This window comes from Schistocerca gregaria, chromosome 10 (assembly GCF_023897955.1).
Source record: "Schistocerca gregaria isolate iqSchGreg1 chromosome 10, iqSchGreg1.2, whole genome shotgun sequence".
NCBI lineage: Eukaryota > Metazoa > Arthropoda > Insecta > Orthoptera > Acrididae > Schistocerca > Schistocerca gregaria.
Window position 1 is genome coordinate 178,600,609 of NC_064929.1, and position 14,337 is coordinate 178,614,945.

Sequence of the window (14,337 nt, forward strand, 5' to 3'; positions counted from 1 at the left end):
TTTTTAGCTGGCTTTGGTGCCTTGGACATGATCTAGCACCTTAAGATTCTGCATGAAAGGAGGACCAGCAGCCGAGTTGCACGGGAGAATGTGAAAAGTGTTCATATGTAGTAAAAACCTGAGAAATCCGTCCGACTTCGTCATCTGTTATCGAATCGACTTAAAGCCAGATCGTCACATTGGCCGCTCTGCTCTCAGAAACGGATGTACTTATCGTCTGGAAAGCTCTGTCGCGTACTGCGGTATTCGGAGACACAAGAAGCACCATAGTAGAACACAGATGAAGCTTCTAGGATGATGTGATAGCCAGTAAGAAATTGTACAATTCAAGCTTTAGGTATCGGTTATTGACTTTTTAGCTGGCTTTGGTGCCTTGGACATGACCTAGGACCTTAAGATTCGTCATGAACATAGGACTAGCAGCCGAGTTGTACGTGAGAATGTGAAAAGTGTTCATATGTAGTAAAAACCTGAGAAATTAGTCCGTTTTCGTCATTTGTTATCGAATAGACTTATTGCCAGATCGTCACATTGGCCGCTATGCTCTCTGAAACGGTTGTACTTATCGTCTGGAAAGCTATGTCGCGTACTGCGGTATTCGGAGACACTAAAAGCACCATTGTAGAACACAGATGAAGCTTCTAAGATGATGTAATAGCCAGTAAGAAGTAGTACAATTCAAGTTTTAGGTATCGGTTATTGACTTTTTAGCAGGCTTTGGTGCCTTGTACATTAGCTAGGTCCTTAAGATTCTGCATGAAAGGAGGACTAGCAGCCGAGTTGCACGGGAGAATGTGAAAAGTGTTCATATGTAGTAAAAACCTGAGAAATCCGTCCGTTTTCGTCATTTGTTATCGAATCGACTTAAAGCCAAATCGTCACATTGGCCGCTCTTCTCTCTGAAACGGTTGTACTTATCGTCTGCAAAGCTACGTCGCGTGCTGCGGTATGCGGAGACACTAAAATCACCATAGTAGAGCACAGATGAAGCTTCTAAGTTGATGTAATAGCCAGTAAGATGTAGTACAATTCAAGTTTAAGTATCGATTATTGACTTTTTAGCTGGCTTTGGTGCCTTGGACATGAGCTAGGACCTTAAGATTCTGCATGAAAGGAGGACTAGCAGCCGAGTTGCATGGGAGAATGTGAAAAGTGTTCATATGTAGTAAAAACCAGAGAAATCCGTCCGTTTTCGTCATTTGTTATCGAATCGACTTAAAGCCAATTCGTCACATTGGCCGGTCTGCTCTCTGAAACGGTTGTACTTATCGTCTGCAAAGCTATGTCGCGTACTGCGGTATTCGGAGACACAAAAAGCGCCATAGTAGAACACAGATGAAGCTTCTTAGATGATGTAATAGCCAGTAAGAAATTGTACAATTCAAGTTTCAGGTATCGGTTATTGAGTTTGTAGCTGGCTTTGGTGCTTTGGACATGATCTAGGACCTTAAGATTCTGCATGAAAGAAGGAATAGCAGCAGCGTTGCACGGGAGAATGTGAAAAGTGTTCATATGTAATAAAAACCCGAGAAATCCGTCCGTTTTCGTCATTTGTTATCGAATCGACTTAAAGCCAGATCGTCACATTGGCCGCTGTGCTCTCTGAAACGGTTGTACTTATCGTCTAGAAAGCTATGTCGCGTGCTGCGGTATGCGGAGAGACTAAAAGCACCATAGTAGAACACAGATGAAGCTTCTAAGTTGATGTAATAGCCAGTAAGAAGTAATACAATTCAAGTTTTATGTATTGATTATTGAGTTTTTAGCTGGCTTTGGAGCCATGGACATGAGCTAGGACCTTGAGATTCTGCATGAAAGGAGGAATAGCAGCCGAGTTGGACGGGAGAATGTCAAAAGTGTTCATATGCAGTAAAAACCTGAGAAATCCGTCCGTTTTCGTCATTTGTTATCGAATCGTCTTAAAGAGAGATCGTCACATTAGCGGCTCTTCTCTCTGAAACGGTTGTACTTATCGCCTTCAGAGCTATATCGCGTACTGCGGTATTCGGAGACACGAAAATCACCATAGTAGAACACAGATAAAGCTTCTAAGTTGATGTAATAGCCAGTAAGAAGTAGTTCAATTCAAGTTTTAAGTATTGACTATTGAGTTTTTGCTGGCTTTGGAGCCTTGGACATGAGCTAGGACCTTGAGATTCTGCATAAAAGGAGGACTAGCAGCCGAGCTGCACGGGAGAATGTGAAAAGTGTTCATATGTAGTAAAAACCTGAGAAATCCGTCCGTTTTCGTCATTTGTTATCGAATCGACTTAAAGCCAGATCGTCACATTGGCCGCTCTGCTCTCTGAAACGGTTGTACTTATGGTCTGCAAAGCTATGTCGCGTGCTGCGGTATGCGGAGACACTAAAAGGACCATAGTAGAACACATATGAAGCTTCTAAGTTGATGTAATAGCCAGTAAGAAGTAGTACAATTCAAGTTTTAGGTATCGATTATTGACTTTTTAGCTGGCTTTGGTGCCTTGGACATGAGATAGGACCTTAAGATTCGGCATGAACATAGGACCAGCAGCCGAGTTGCACGGGAGAATGTGAAAAGTGTTCATATGTTGTAAAAACCTGAGAAATGAGTCCGTTTTCGTCATTTGTTATCGAATCGACTTAAAGCCAGATCGTCACATTGGCCGCTCTGCTCTCTGAAACGGTTGTACTTATCGTCTGGAAAGCTATGTCGCGTACTGCGGTAATCGGAGACACTAAAAGCACCATAGTAGAACACAGATGAAGCTTCTAAGATGATGTAATAGCCAGTAAGAAGTAGTACAATTAAAGTTTTAGGTATCGATTATTGACTTTTTAGCTGGCTTTGGTGCCTTGGACATGATCTAGGACCTTAAGATTCTGCATGAAAGGAGGACTAGCAGCCGAGTTGCACGGGAGAATGCGAAAAGTGTTCATATGTTGTAAAAACCCGAGAAATCCGTCCGTTTTTGTCATTTGTTATCGAATCGACTTAAAGCCAGATCGTCACATTGGCCGCTCTTCTCTCTGAAACGGTTGTACTTGTCGTCTGCAAAGCTATATCGCGTGCTGCGATATGCGGAGACACTAAAAGCACCATAGTAGAAAACAGATGAAGCTTCTAAGTTGATGTAATAGCCAGTAAGAAGTAGTTCAATTCAAGTTTTAAGTATTGACTATTGGGTTTTTGCTGGCTTTGGAGCCTTGGACATGAGCTAGGACCTTGAGATTCTGCATGAAAGGAGGACTAGCAGCCGAGCTGCACGGGAGAATGTGAAAAGTGTTCATATGTAGTAACCACCTGAGAAATCCGTCCGTTTTCGTCATTTGTTATCGAATCGTCTTAAAGCCAGATCGTCACATTGGATGCTCTTCTCTATGAAACGGTTGTACTTATCGTCTGCAAAGATATGTGGCGTGCTGCGGTATGCGGAGACACTAAAAGCACCTTAGTAGAACACAGATGAAGCTTCTAAGTTGATGTAAATGCCAGTAAAAAGTAGTACAATTTAAGTTTTAAGTATTGATTATTGACTTTTTAGCTGGCTTTGGAGCCTTGGACATGAGCTAGGACCTTAAGATTCTGCATGAAAAGAGGACTAGCAGCCGAGTTGCACGGGAGAATGTGAAAAGTTTTCATATGTAGAAAAACCTGCCTTGGACATGATCTAGGACCTTGAGATTCTGCATGAAGGGAGGACTAGCAGCCGAGTTGCACGGGAAAATGTGAAAAGTGTTCATATGTAGTAAAAACCTGAGAAATCCGTCCGTTTTCGTCATTTGTTATCGAATAGTCTTAAAGCCAGATCGTCACATTGGCCGCTCTTCTCTCTGAAACGGTTGTACTTATCGTCTGCAAAGCTATGTCACGTGCTGCGGTATGCGGAGACACTAAGAGCACCATAGTGGAACACACATGAAGCTTCTAAGTTGATGTAATAGCCAGTAAGAAGTAGTACAATTTAAGTTTTAAGTATTGATTGTTGACTTTTTAGCTGGCTTTGGTGCTTTGTACATGAGCTAGGACCTTGAGATTCTGCATGAAAGGAGGACTAGCAGCCGAGTTGCACGGGAGAATGTGAAAAGTGTTCATATGTAGTAAAAACCTGAGAAATCCGTCCGTTTTCGTCATTTGTTATCGCATCGTCTTAAAGCCAGATCGTCACATTGGCCGCTCTTCTCTCTGAAACGGTTGTACTTATCGTCTGCAAAGCTATGTCGCATGCTGTGGTATTAGGAGACACTAAAAGCACCATAGCAGAACACAGATGAAGCTTCTAAGATGATGTAATAGCCAGTAAGAAGTAGTAAAAATCAAGTTTTAGGTATCAATTATTGACTTTTTAGCTGGCTTTGGTGCCTTGGACATGCGCTAGGACCTTAAGATTCTGCATGAAAGGAGGACTAGCAGCCGAGTTGCACGGGAGAATGTGTAAGTGTTCATATGTAGTAAAAACCTGAGAAATCCGTCCGTTTTCGCCATTTGTTATCGAATCGACTTAAAGCCAGATCGTCACATTGGCCGCTCTTCTCTCTGAAACGGTTGTACTTATCGTCTGCAAAGCTATGCCGCGTGCTGCGGTATGCGGAGACACTAAAAGCACCATAGCAGAACACAGATGAACCTTCTAAGTTGATGTAATAGCCAGTAAGAAGTAGTACATTTCAAGTATAGGTATCGATTATTGACTTTTTACCTGGCTTTGGTGCCTTGGACATGAGCTAGGACCTTATGATTCTGCATGAAAGGAGGACTAGCAGCTGAAATTCACGGGAAAATGTGAAAAGTGTTCATATGTAGTAAAATCCTGAGAAATCCGTCCGTTTTCGTCATTTGTTATCGAATCGACTTATAGCCAGATCGTCACATTGGCCGCTCTTCTCTCTGAAACGGTTGTACTTATCGTCTAGAGAGCTATGTCGCGTCCTGCGGGATGCGGAGACACGAAAATCACAATAGTAGGACACAGATGAAGCTTCTAAGTTGATGTAATAGCCTGTAAGATGTAGTACAATTCAAGTTTTACGTATCGATTATTGACTATTTAGCTGGCTTTGGTGCCTTGGACATCTGCTAGGACCTTAAGATTCTGCATGAAAGGAGGACTAGCAGCCGAGTTGCACGGGAGAATGTGAAAAGTGTTCATATGTAGTAAAAACCTGAGAAATCCGTCCGTTTTCGTCATTTGTTATCGAATCGACTTAAAGCCAGATCGTTACATTGGTCGCTCTGCTCTCAGAAACGCTTGTACTTATCGTCTGCAAAGCTATGTCGCGTACTGCGGTATTCGGAGACACTAAAAGCACCATAGCAGAACACAGGTGAAGCTTCTAAGATGATGTAATAGCAAGTAAGAAGTAGTACAATCCAAGTTTTAGGTATCGATTATTGACTTTTTTGTGGCTTTGGTGCCTTGGACAAGCGCTAGGACCTTACGATTCTGCATGAAAGGAGGACTAGCAGCCAAGTTGCACGGAAGAATGTGAAAAGTGTTCATATGTAGTAAAAACCTGAGAAATCCGTCCGTTTTCGTCAATTGTTAACGAATCGACTTAAAGCCAGATCGTCACATTGGCCGCTCTTCTCTCTGAAACGGTTGTACATATCGTCCGCAAAGCTATGCCGCGTGCTGCGGTATGCGGAGACACTAAAAGCACCATAGTAGAACACAGATGAAGCTTCTAAGTTGATGTAATAGCCAGTAAGAAGTAGTTCAATTCAAGTTGTAAGTATTGATTATTGAGTTTTTGCTGGCTTTGGTGCCTTGGACATGAGTTAGGACCTTGAGATTCTGCATGAAAGGAGGACTAGCAGCCAAGTTGCACGGAAAAATGTGAAAGGTGTTCATATGTAGTAAAAACCTGAGAAATCCGTCCGTTTTCGTCAATTGTTATCGAATCGACTTAAAGCCAGATCGTCACATTGGCCGCTCTTCTCTCTGAAACGGTTGTACTTATCGTCTGCAAAGCTATGTCGCGTGCTGCGGTATGCGGAGACACTATGAGCACCATAGTAAAACACAGATGAAGCTTCTAAGTTGATGTAATAGCCGGTAAGAAGAAGTACAATTTAAGTTTTAACTATTGATTATTGACTTTTTGCTAGCTTTGGTGCCTTGGACATGAGCTAGGACCTTGACATTCTGCATGAAAGGAGGACTAGCAGCCGAGTTGCACGGGAGAATGTGAAAAGTGTTCATATGAAGTAAACCCTGCCTTAGACATGAGCTAGAACCTTGAGATTCTGCATGAAAGGAGGACTAGTAGCCGAGTTGCACGGGAGAATGTGAAAAGTGTGCATATATAGTAAATACCTGAGAAATCCGTCCGTTTTCGTCATTTGTTATCGAATCGTCTTAAGGCCAGATCGTCACATTGGCCGCTCTTCTCCCTGAGACGGTTGTACTTATCGTCTGCAATGCTATGTCGCGTGCTGCGGTCTGCAGAGACACTAAAAGCACCATAGTAGAACACAGATGAAGCTTCTAAGTTGATGTAATAGCCAGTAAGGAGTAGTACAATTTAAGTTTTAAGTATTGATTATTGACTTTTTAGCTGCCTTTGGAGCCTTGGACATGAGCTAGGACCTTGAGATTCTGCGTGAAAGGGAGACTAGCAGCCGAGTTGCACGGGAGAATGTGAAAAGTGTTCATATGTAGTAAAAAAAATGTGAAATCCGTCCGATTTCGTCATTTGTTATCGAATCGACTTAAAGCCAGATCGTCACATTGGCCGCTCTGCTCTCAGAAACGGATGTACTTATCGTCTGCAGAGCTATGTCGCGTACTGCGGTATTCGGAGACACTAAAAGCACCATAGCAGAACACAGATTAAGCTTCTAAGATGATGTATAGCCAGTAAGAAGTAGTACAATCCAAGTTTTAGGTATCGATTATTCACTTTCTTGCTGGCTTTGGTGCCTTGGACATGAGGTAGGACCTTAAGATTCTGCATGAAAGGAGGACTAGCAGCCGAGTTGCACGGGAGAATGCGAAAAGTGTTCATATGTAGTAAAAACCTGAGAAATCCGTCCGTTTTCGTCAATTGTTATCGAATCGACTTAAAGCCAGATCGTCACATTGGCCGCTCATCTCTCTGAAACGGTTGTACATATCGTCTGCAAAGCTATGCCGCGTGCTGCGGTATGCTGAGACACTAAAAGCACCATAGTAGAACACAGATGAAGCTTCTAAGTTGATGTAATAGCCAGTAAGAAGTAGTTCAATTCAAGTTTTAAGTATTGATTATTGAGATTTTGCTGGCTTTGGTGAATTGGACATGAGCTAGGACCTTGAGATTATGCATGAAAGGAGGACTAGCAGCCGAGTTGCACGGGAGAATGTGAAAAGTGTTCATATGTAGTAAAACCTGCCTTGGACATGAGCTAGGACCTTGAGATTCTGCATGAAAGAAGGACTAGCATCCGAGTTGCACGGGAGAATGTGAAAAGTGTTCATATGTAGTAAAAACCTGAGAAATCCGTCCGTTTCCGTCATTTGTTATCGAATCGTCTTAAAGCCAGATCGTCACATTGGCCGCTCTTCTCTTTGAAACGGTTGTACTTATCGTCTGCAAAGCTATGTCGTGTGCAGCGGTATGCGGAGACACTAAAAGCACCATAGTAGATCACAGATAAAGCTTCTAAGTTGATGTAATAGCTAGTAAGAAGTAGTACAATTTAAGTTTTAAGTATTGATTATTGACTTTTTAGCTGGCTTTGGAGCCTTGGACCTGAGCTAGGACCTTGAGATTCTGCATGAAAGGAGGACTAGCAGCCGAGTTGCACGGGAGAATGAGAAAATTGTTCATATGTAGTAAAACCTGCCTTGGACATGAGCTAGGACCTTGAGATTCTGCATTAAAGAAGGACTAGCATCCGAGTTGCACGGGAGAATGTGAAAAGTGTTCATATGTAGTAAAAACCTGAGAAATCCGTCCGTTTCCGTCATTTGTTATCGAATCGTCTTAATGCCAGATCGCCACATTGGCCGCTCTGCTCTCAGAAACGGTTGTACTTATCGTCTGCAAAGCTATATCGCGTGCTGCGGTATGCGGAGACACTACAAGCACCATAGTAGAACACAGATGAAGCTTCTAAGTTGATGTAATAGCCAGTAAGAATTAGTACAATTTAAGTTTCAAGTATTGATTATTGACTTTTTAGCTGGCTTTGGTGCCTTGGACATGAGCTAGGACCTTAAGACTCTGCATGAAAGGTGGACTAGCAGCCGAGTTGCACGGGAGAATGTGAAAAGTGTTCATATGTAGTAAAAACCTGAGAAAACCTTCCGTTTTCGTCATTTGTTATCGAATCGACTTATTGCCAGATCGTCACATTGGCCGCTCTTCTCTCTGAAACGGTTGTACTTATCGTCTGCAAAGCTATGTCGCGTGCTGCGGTAGGTGGAGACACTAAAAGCACCATAGCAGAACACAGATGAAGCTTCTAAGATGATGTAATAGCCAGTAAGAAGTAGTACAATTCAAGTTTTAGGTATCGATTATTGACTTTTTAGCTGGCTTTGGTGCCTTAGACATGCGTTAGGACCTTAAGATTTTGCATAAATGGAGGACTAGCAGTCGAGTTGCACGGGAAAATGTGAAAAGTGTTCATATGTAGTAAAAACCTGGGAAATCCGTCCGTTTTCGTCATTTGTTATCGAATCGACTTATAGCCAGATCATCACATTGGCCGCTCTTCTCTCTGAAACGGTTGTACTTATCGTCTACAATGCTATGTCGCGTTCTGCAGTATGTGGAGACACTAAAATCACCATAGTAGAACTCAGATGAAGCTTCTAAGTTGATGTAATAGCCCGTAAGAAGTAGTACAATTCAAGTTTTAGGTATCGGTTATTGACTTTTTAGCTGGCTTTGGTGCCTTGGCCATGAGCTAGGACCTTAAGATTCTGCATAAAAGGAGGACTAGCAGCCGAGTTGCACGGGAGAATGTGAAAAGTGTTCATATGTAGTAAAAACCTGAGAAATCCATCTGTTTTCTTCATTTGTTATCGAATCGACTTAATGCCAGATCGTCACATTGGCCGCTCTTCTCTCTGAAACGGTTGTACTTATCGTCTGCAAAGCAATATCGCGTGCTGCGGTATGCGGAGACACTAAAATCACCATAGTAGAACACAGATGAAGCTTCTAACTTGATCTAATAGCCAGTAAGAAGTAGTACAATTCAAGTTTTAGGTATCGGTTATTGACTTTTTAGCTGACTTTGGTGCCTTGGACATGAGCTAGGACCTTAAGATTCTGCATGAAGGGAGGACTAGCAGCCGAGTTGCACGGGAGAATGTCAAAAGTGTTCATACGTAGTAAAAACCTGAGAAATCCGACCGTTTTCGTCATTTGTTATCGAATCGTCTTAAAGCCAGATCGTCACATTGGCCGCTCTCCTCTCTGAAACGGTTGTACTTATCGTCTGCAAAGCTATGTCGCATGCTGCGGTATTCGGAGACACTAAAAGCACCATAGTAGAACACAGATGAAGCTTCTAAGTTGATGTAATAGCCAGTAAGAAGTAGTACAATTTAAGTTTTAAGTATTGATTATTGACTTTTTAGCTGGCTTTGGAGCCTTGGACATGAGCTAGGACCTTGCGATTCTGCATGAAAGGAGGACTAGCAGCCGAGTTGCACGGGAGAATGTGAAAAGTGTTCATATGTTGTAAAACCTGCTTTGGCATGAGCTAGGACCTTGAGATTCTGCGAGAAAGGGGGACTAGAAGCCGAGTTGCACGGGAGAATGCGAAAAGTGTTCATATGTAGTAAAAACCTGAGAAATCCGTCCGACTTCGTCATCTGTTATCGAATCGACTCTAAGCCAGATCGTCACATTGGCCGCTCTGCTCTCAGAAACGGTTGTACTTATCGTCTGCAAAGCTACGTCGCGTACTGCGGTATTCGGAGACACTAAAAGCACCATAGCAGAACACAGGTGAAGCTTCTAAGATGATGTAATAGCCAGTAAGAAGTAGTACAATTAAAGTTTTAGGTATCGATTATTGACTTTTTTGTAGCTTTGGTGCCTTGGACAAGCGCTAAGACCTTAAGATTCTGCATGAAAGGAGGACTAGCAGCCAAGTTGCACGGAAGAATGTGAAAAGTGTTCATATGTAGTAAAAACCTGAGAAATCCGTCCGTTTTCGTCAATTGTTATCGAATCGACTTAAAGCCAGATCGTCACATTGGCCGCTCTTCTCTCTGAAACGGTTGTACATATCGTCCGCAAAGCTATGCCGCGTGCTGCGGTATGCGGAGACACTAAAAGCACCATATTAGAACACAGATGAAGCTTCTAAGTTGATGTAATAGCCAGTAAGAAGTAGTTCAATTCAAGTTTTAAGTATTGATTATTGAGTTTGTGCTGGCTTTGGTGCCTTGGACATGAGTTAGGACCTTGAGATTCTGCATGAAAGGAGGACTAGCAGCCGAGTTGCACGGGAGAATGTGAAAAGTGTTCATATGTAGTAAAAACCTGAAAAATCCGTCCGTTTTCGTCATTTGTTATCGAATCGTCTTAAGGCCAGATCGTCACATTGGCCGCTCTTCTCCCTGAAACGGTTGTACTTATCGTCTGCAAAGCTATGTCGCGTGCTGCGGTCTGCAGAGACACTAAAAGCACCATAGTAGAACACAGATGAAGCTTCTAAGTTGATGTAATAGCCAGTAAGAAGTAGTACAATTCAAGTTTTAGGTATCGATTATTGACTTTTTAGCGGGCTTTGGTGCTTTGGACTTGAGCTAGGACCTTAAGATTCTGCATGAAAGGAGACTAGCAGCCGAGTTGCATATGAAAATGTGAAAAGTGTTCATATGTAGTAAAAACCTGAGAAATCCGTCCGTTTTCGTCATTTGTTATCGAATCGACTTATAGGCAGATCGTCACATTGGCCGCTCTTCTCTCTGAAACGGTTGTACTTATCGTCTAATAAGCTATGTCGCGTTCTGCCTTGGACATGAGCTAGGACCTTAAGATTCTGCATGAAAGGACGACTAGCAGCCGAGTTGCACGGGAGAATGTGAAAAGTGTTCATATGTAGTAAAATCCTGAGAAATCCGTCCGTTTTCTTCATTTGTTATCGAATCGACTTAAAGTCATATCGTCACATTGGCCGCTCTTCTCTCTGAAACGGTTGTACTTATCGTCTGCAAAGCTATATCGCGTGCTGCGGTATGCGGAGACACTAAAATCACCATAGTAGAACACAGATGAAGCTTCTAAGTTGATGTAATAGCCAGTAAGAAGTAGTACAATTCAAGTTTTAAGTATTGATTATTGACTTTTTAGATGGCTTTGGTGCCTTGGACATGAGCTACGACCTTAAGACTCTGCATGAAAGGTGGACTAGCAGCCGAGTTGCACGGGAGAATGTGAAAAGTGTTCATATGTAGTAAAAACCTGAGAAATCCTTCCGTTTTCGTCAATTGTTATCGAATCGACTTAAAGCCAGATCGTCACATTTGCCGCTCTTCTCTCTGAAACGGTTGTACTTATCGTCTGCAAAGCTATGTCGCGTGCTGCGGTATGTGGAGACACTAAAAGCACCATAGCAGAACACAGATGAAGCTTCTAAGATGATGTAATAGCCAGTAAGAAGTAGTACAATTCAAGTTTTAGGTATCGATTATTGACTTTTTAGTTGGCTTTGGTGCCTTAGACATGCGCTAGGACCTTAAGATTCTGCATGAAAGGAGGACTAGCAGCCGAGTTGCACGGGAGAATGTGAAAAGTGTTCATATGTAGTAAAAACCTGAGAAATCCATCCGTTTTCTTCATTTGTTATCGAATCGACTTAAAGCCAGATCGTCACATTGGCCGCTCTTCTCTCTGAAACGGTTGTACTTATCGTCTGCAAAGCTATATCGCGTGCTGCGGTATGCGGAGACACTAAAATCACCATAGTAGAACACAGATGAAGCTTCTAAGTTGATCTAATAGCCAGTAAGAAGTAGTACAATTCAAGTTTTAGGTATCGGTTATTGACTTTTTAGCTGGCTTTGGTGCCTTGGACATGAGCTAGGACCTTAAGATTCTGCATGAAAGGAGGACTAGCAGCCGAGTTGCACGGGAGAATGTCAAAAGTGTTCATACGTAGTAAAAACCTGAGAAATCCGACCGTTTTCGTCATTTGTTATCGAATCGTCTTAAAGCCAGATCGTCACATTGGCCGCTCTCCTCTCTGAAACGGTTGTACTTATCGTCTGCAAAGCTATGTCGCGTGCTGCGGTATTCGGAGACACTAAAAGCACCATAGTAGAACACAGATGAAGCTTCTAAGTTGATGTAATAGCCAGTAAGAAGTAGTACAATTTAAGTTTCAAGTATTGATTATTGACTTTTTAGTTGGCTTTGGAGCCTTGGACATGAGCTAGGACCTTGAGATTCTGCATGAAAGGAGGACTAGCAGCCGAGTTGCACGGGAGAATGTGAAAAGTGTTCATATGTTGTAAAACCTGCTTTGGCATGAGCTAGGACCTTGAGATTCTGCATGAAAGGAGGACTAGCAGCCGAGTTGCACGGGAGAATGTGAAAAGTGTTCATATGTAGTAAAAACCTGAGAAATCCGTCCGTTTTCGTCATTTGTTATCGAATCGTCTTAAGGCCAGATCGTCACATTGGCCGCTCTTCTCCCTGAAACGGTTGTACTTATCGTCTGCAAAGCTATGTCGCGTGCTGCGGTCTGTAGAGACACTAAAAGCACCATAGTAGAACACAGATGAAGCTTCTAAGTTGATGTAATAGCCAGTAAGAAGTAGTACAATTTAAGTTTTAAGTATTGATTATTGACTTTTTAGCTGGCTTTGGAGCCTTGGACATGAGCTAGGACCTTGAGATTCTGCGTGAAAGTGGGACTAGCAGCCGAGTTGCACGGGAGAATGTGAAAATTGTTCATATGTAGTAAAACCTGCCTTGGACATGAGCTAGGACCTTGAGATTCTGCATGAAAGAAGGACTAGCATCCGAGTTGCACGGGAGAATGTGAAAAGTGTTTATATGTAGTAAAATCCTGAGAAATCCGTCCGTTTTCTTCATTTGTTATCGAATCGACATAAAGTCAGATCGTCACATTGGCCGCTCTTCTCTCTGAAACGGTTGTACTCATCGTCTGCAAAGCTATATCGCGTGCTGCGGTATGCGGAGACACTAAAATCACCATAGTAGAACGCAGATGAAGCTTCTAAGTTGATGTAATAGCCAGTAAGAAGTAGTACAATTCAAGTTTTAAGTATTGATTATTGACTTTTTAGCTGGCGATGGTGCCTTGGACATGAGCTAGGACCTTAAGACTCTGCATGAAAGGTGGACTTGCAGCCGAGTTGCACGGGAGAATGTGAAAAGTGTTCATATGTAGTAAAAACCTGAGAAATCCATCCGTTTTCTTCATTTGTTATCGAATCGACTTAAAGCCAGATCGTCACATTGGCCGCTCTTCTCTCTGAAACGGTTGTACTTATCATCTGCAAAGCTATATCGCGTGCTGCGGTATGCGGAGACACTAAAATCACCATAGTGGAACACAGATGAAGCTTCTAAGTTGATCTAATAGCCAGTAAGAAGTAGTACAATTCAAGTTTTAGGTATCGGTTATTGACTTTTTAGCTGGCTTTGGTGCCTTGGACATGAGCTAGGACCTTAAGATTCTGCATGAAAGGAGGACTAGCAGCCGAGTTGCACGGGAGAATGTCAAAAGTGTTCATACGTAGTAAAAACCTGAGAAATCCGACCGTTTTCGTCATTTGTTATCGAATCGTCTTAAAGCCAGATCGTCACATTGGCCGCTCTCCTCTCTGAAACGGTTGTACTTATCGTCTGCAAAGCTATGTCGCGTGCTGCGGTATTCGGAGACACTAAAAGCACCATAGTAGAACACAGATGAAGCTTCTAAGTTGATGTAATAGCCAGTAAGAAGTAGTACAATTTAAGTTTCAAGTATTGATTATTGACTTTTTAGCTGGCTTTGGAGCCTTGGACATGAGCTAGGACCTTGAGATTCTGCATGAAAGGAGGACTAGCAGCCGAGTTGCACGGGAGAATGTGAAAAGTGTTCATATGTAGTAAAAACCTGAGAAATCCGTCCGTTTTCGTCATTTGTTATCGAATCGTCTTAAGGCCAGATCGTCACATTGGCCGCTCTTCTCCCTGAAACGGTTGTACTTATCGTCTGCAAAGCTATGTCGCGTGCTGCGGTCTGCAGAGACACTAAAAGCACCATAGTAGAACACAGATGAAGCTTCCAAGTTGATGTAATAGCCAGTAAGAAGTAGTACAATTTAAGTTTTAAGTATTGATTATTGACTTTTTAGCTGGCTTTGGAGCCTTGTACATGAGCTAGGACCTTGAGAT